Here is a 5,316-nt window from a genome sequence, read left to right as displayed (position 1 = left end):
GGCGGGAGGCTCCGCGGGCTGCAGCACCCTGCCCCAGCGCCGGCCCTGGCCCCGCCCCTCCCTGCCGACCCCGCCCCGCGCGCCCCCGCCCCGCCCCCGCTCGCCTTTCCAATGGGAGCCCTGAGCGGGCGGAGGCGGGGGCGGGGGTGGGCGGGCTCCACAGGGGGCGGGGCTCTCATCTTTGTTTCCTGGCTGGGTCACTGGAGACCCCGCTTGTGTGTGATGGGCGAGGGGAGGTCAGCTGGTCGTTTATTCATTCATCCAGTCGTTTATCATCTGATCGATATTGAGCGCCAACTGTGTGCCAGCGAACAAACAAAAAGATGCCATTTTTCATTCATCAGATTGGCAAGAATTTTAAGAATTTGGTAACAGAGTGCGGTGAGCAACGGTTGTATTTGGCAGAAAGTTTAAATCCAAGCCATGCTTATCCTGGGCTATTCCTCTCTGACCTTGACCTTGGAGAAACCATTGCTGGCGTGCATGCGTAAGGAGACGTGCCAAAGGATGTTACCTGCAGCTTTGATAGTTATTGTGAAAAATGTGCATGCCCATCAACAGGGCAGTGGATACGAGTCGATGGTTTGGTCACAGGAGAGAATACCGTCCAGCGGATAAAAAGAATGAATAGACAGGGAAATGCAACTTAAAACTACCATGACTGGAGAACAGTTGAGCAGTTCCTCAAGAAGTTGCATGTATAACTAGCATATGACCCAGCAAACCCAATCCTGGGTATGTACCCAGAATAAGTGAAAGCAGGAACACAAACAGAAACTTTTACACCAATGTTCATTGCAGTACTTTTCACAATAGCCAAAAAAGTGGAAACAACCAAAATGTCCATCAGCAGATGAATGGTCACACAACATGTAGTATATAAATGGCATATTACTCAGCCATAAAGAGAAATGAAGTTCTGAGGCATATCACAACATGGGTGAACCTTGAAAACATCATGCTGATCAAAATAAGTCAGTCGCAAAAGGACAAATACTGTAGGATCTCACTGGCATGAAATAAGCAAATATACAGAAACCAAAGATTATTAGTGGTTACAAGTGGTGGGAAGGAGGGAGAAAGGGGCAGTTTTTGCTTAGGGGGCATTAAGTGTGTGTTAATGGTGGCTGGTGGGAATGTAAAATGGCATAACCACTTTGGAAAAAGGTCCAGCAGGTTCTTACAAAGTTTAATGAGCACCATATGACTCAGCTATCCCACTCCTAGAAATAAAACCATATGGAAGTTTACAAGACAAATGACTTCTTCATTGCAAATACCTTTTTCAACAACATAAAGGGGGACTATATGCATGAACCTTGCCTGATGGAATACAGAGGAATCAAGTTGACTGCGTCTGTGGAGAGAGATGATGGAAAAGCTTAGTATCATCAGTCAGAACAAGGCCAGGGGCTGATTGTGGAACAGACCATCAATTGCTCATATGCAAGTTCAAGTTGAAGGTGAAGAAAATTAAAACAAATCCGTGAGAGCCAAAGTATGACCCTGAGTATACCCCACCTGAATTTAGAGACCATCTGAAGAATATATGTGATACATTGCACACTAATGACCAAAGACCAGATGAGTTGTGGAATGATATCAAAGACACCACATATGAACAAAGCAGAAGGTCATTAATAAGATAGGAAAGAAAGAAAAGCCCAAAATGCATGTCAGAAGAGGCTCTGAAACTTGCTTTTGAATGGAGAGTAGCTAAAACAAAATGGAAGAATCAAGTAAAAGAGCTGAACAGAAGATTTCAAAGGGTGACTGGAGAAGAAGAAGTAAAGAATTATAATAAAATGTGCAAGGACTGGAAGTTAGAAAACCAAAAGGGAAGAACATGCTTGACACTTGTCAAGCGGAAAGAACTGAAGAAAAAATTCAAGCCCTAAGCTGCAATATTGGAAAATTCTATAGGCAAAAAAAATTTTTTTGTTTAATTTTGATTGTGCTTTAAGTGAAAGTTTACAAATCAAGTCAGTCTCTCATATAAAAATTTATATACACCTTGCTATATACTCCTAATTGCTCTCCCCATAATGAGATAGCCCGCTCCTTCCCTCCACTCTCTCTTTCTGTGTCCATTCCGCCAGCTTCTGACCCCCTCTGCCCTCTCCTCTCCCCTCCAGATAGAAGATGCCAACATAGTCTCAAGTGTCTACTTGATCCAAGAAGCTCATTCTTCACCAGCATCTTTTCTATCCCATACCCATTCCATATGAGTCGATTCTGACTCATAGCGACCCTATAGGACGGAGTAGAACTGCCCCATAGAGTTTCCAAGGAGCGCCTGGTGGATTTGAACTGCCAACCCTTTGGTCACATAGTCCAGTCCAATCCCTGTCTGAAGAGTTGGCTTTGGGAATGGTTCCTGTCTTGGGCTAATAGAAGGTCTGGGGGCCATGACTACCAGGGTCCTTCTAGTCTCAGTCAGACCATTATGTCTGGTCTTTTTATGAGTATTTGGGGTCTGTATCCCACTGCTCCCCTGCTCCCTCAGAGGTTCTCTGTTGTGTTCCCTTTCAGGACAGTCATTGGCTATAGCCGGGCACCATCTAGTTCTTCTGGTCTCAGGCTGATGTAGTCTTTGGTTTATGTGGCCCTTTCTGTCTCTTGGGCTCATAATTACCTTGTGTCCTTGGTGTTCTTCATTCTCCTTTGCTCTAGGTGGGTTGAGACCAATTGCTACATCTTAGATGGTCGCTTGCTAGCGTTTAAGACCCCAGACACTACTCTCCAAAGTGGGATGCAGGATGTTTTCTTAATAGATTTTATTATGCCCATTGACTTAGATGTCCCCTGAAACCATGGTCTCCAAACCCCTGCCCCTGCTACACTGGCCTTTGAAACATTCAGTTTATTCAGGAAACTTCTTTGCTTTTGGTTTAGTCCAGTTGTGCTGACCTCTCCTGTATTGTGTGCTGTTTCTCCCTTCACCTAAAGTAGTTCTTATCTATTATCTAACTAGTGAATACCCCTTTCCCACCCTCCCTCCCTCCCCCCTCTCGTAACCATCAAAGAATATTTTCTTCTGTTTAAATTATTTCTCAAGTTCTTATAATAGTGGTCTTATATAATATTTGTCCTTTTGCAACTGACTAATTTCACTCAGCTTAATGCCTTCCAGATTCCTCCATGTTATGAAATGTTTCACAGAATTCATCACTGTTCTTTACCGATGCATAGTATTCCGAGTATTCCCTAGTATTCCGAGGCGGATTGACACAGTGGCTGCAACAATGGGCTCAAGCATAATAAGGATTGTAAGGATGGCGCAGGACCAGGCAGTGTTTCGTTCTGTTGTGCATAGAGTCACTATGAGTCAGAACCGACTTAATGGCACCTAACAACAACAACAGTATTCCATTGTGTGAATATACCATTATTTATTTATCCATTCTTCTGTTGATGGGCACCTTGATTGCTTCCATCTTTTTGCTATTGTAAACAGTGCTGCAATGAACACGGGTGTGCATATATCTGTTTGTGTAAAGGCTCTTATTTCTCTAGGATATATTCCAAGGAGTGGGATTGCTGGATCATATGGTAGTTCTATTTCTAGCTTTTTAAGGAAGCACCAAATCGATTTCCAAAGTGGTTGTACCATTTTACATTCCCACCAGCAGTGTGTAAGTGTTCCAGTCTCTCCACAACCTCTCCAATATTTACTATTTTGTGTTTTTTGGATTAATGCCAGCTTCATTGGAGTGAAATGGAATCTCATTGTAGTTTTGATTTGCATTTCTCTAATGGCTAATGATTGTGAGCATTTCCTCATGTATCGGTTAGCTACCTGAATGTCTTCTTTAGTGAAGTGTCTGTTCTTATCTTTTGTCTATGGGCAAAAATATTGAATGACTCAGAAAACATCAAAAGAAGATAGAAGGAAGATACAGAGTCACAGTAATAAAAAGATTTGGTCTACATTCAACCATTTCAGGAGGTAGCATATGATCAAAAACCAATGGTATTGAAGGGAGGAGTCCAAGCTGGACTGAAGTCATTGGCCAAAAACAAGGTTCCAGGAATCGACAGAATACCAGTTGAGTTGTTTCAACAAAAGGATGCAACACTGGAAGTGCTCACTTGTCTATGCCAAGAAATTTGGAAGACAGCTACCTGGCCACCAAATGGAAGAGATCCATATTTGTGCCCATTCAGAAGAAAGATAATCCAACAGAATGCAGAAATTATCTAACAATATAGTTAATATCACATGTAAGTAAAATTTTGCTGAAGATCATTCAAAAACCTTTGCAGCAGTACGCTGACAGGGAACTGCCAGAGATTCAAGCCAGATTCAGAAGAGGACGTGGAACAAAGGATATCATCGCTGATGTCAGATGGATCTTGGCTGAAAGCAGAGGATATTGGAAAGATGTTTACCTGTGTTTTATTGACTATGCAAAGGCATTCAACTACATGGATCATATCGAATTATGGGTAACATTGCAAATAATGAGAATTCCAGAATTCTTAGTTGTGCTCATGAGGCAGTCATTCAAAGAGAACAAGGAGATACCACGAGGCCTAAAATCAGGAAAGGTGTGCATGTGCATCAGGGCTGTATCATTTTACCATACTTATTCAATCTGTATGCTGAACAAATAATCCAAGAAGCTGGACTATATGAAGAAGAATGTGGCACCAGGATTGGAGGAAGACTCATTAATAAACTGCGATATGCAAATAACACAACCTTGCTTGCTGAAAGCCAAGAGGACTTGAAAGCACTTACTGATGAAGATCAAAGACAACAGCCTTCAGTATGGATTACACATGAATCCATAAAGACCTCAATGTAAAGAAAACAAAAATCCTGACAATTGGACCCATAAGCAACATCGTGATAAACAAGAAAAGACTGAAGTTGTCAAGTATTTCCTTTTACTTGAATCTACGATCAATGACCATGGAAGCAGCAGTTAAGAAACCAAAGGATGTATTACATTGGGCAAATCTGCTGCAAAACACCTCTTTAAAGTGTTAAAAAGCAAAGATGTCACTCTGAGGACTAAGGTGCATCTGACCCAAGCAACAGTGTTTTCGATTGCCTCATATTCATGTGAAAGCTGGACAATGAATAAGTAAGACTGAAGAAGAATTGATGCCTTTGAATTATGGTGTTGGCAAAGACTATTGAATATACCATGGACTACTAGAAAAGCAGGAGTCCTGGTGGCATAGTAGTTAAAAACTTGGCTGCTAAAATAATTCTATTATGAAAACATTCTGCATCCCACTTTGAAATGTGGCGTCTGGGGTCTTAAACGCTAACAAGCGGCCATCTAAGATGCATCAATTGGTCTC

Source organism: Loxodonta africana, chromosome 3 (genome assembly GCF_030014295.1).
Source record: "Loxodonta africana isolate mLoxAfr1 chromosome 3, mLoxAfr1.hap2, whole genome shotgun sequence".
NCBI lineage: Eukaryota > Metazoa > Chordata > Mammalia > Proboscidea > Elephantidae > Loxodonta > Loxodonta africana.
This window is presented reverse-complemented; position numbering follows the sequence as displayed.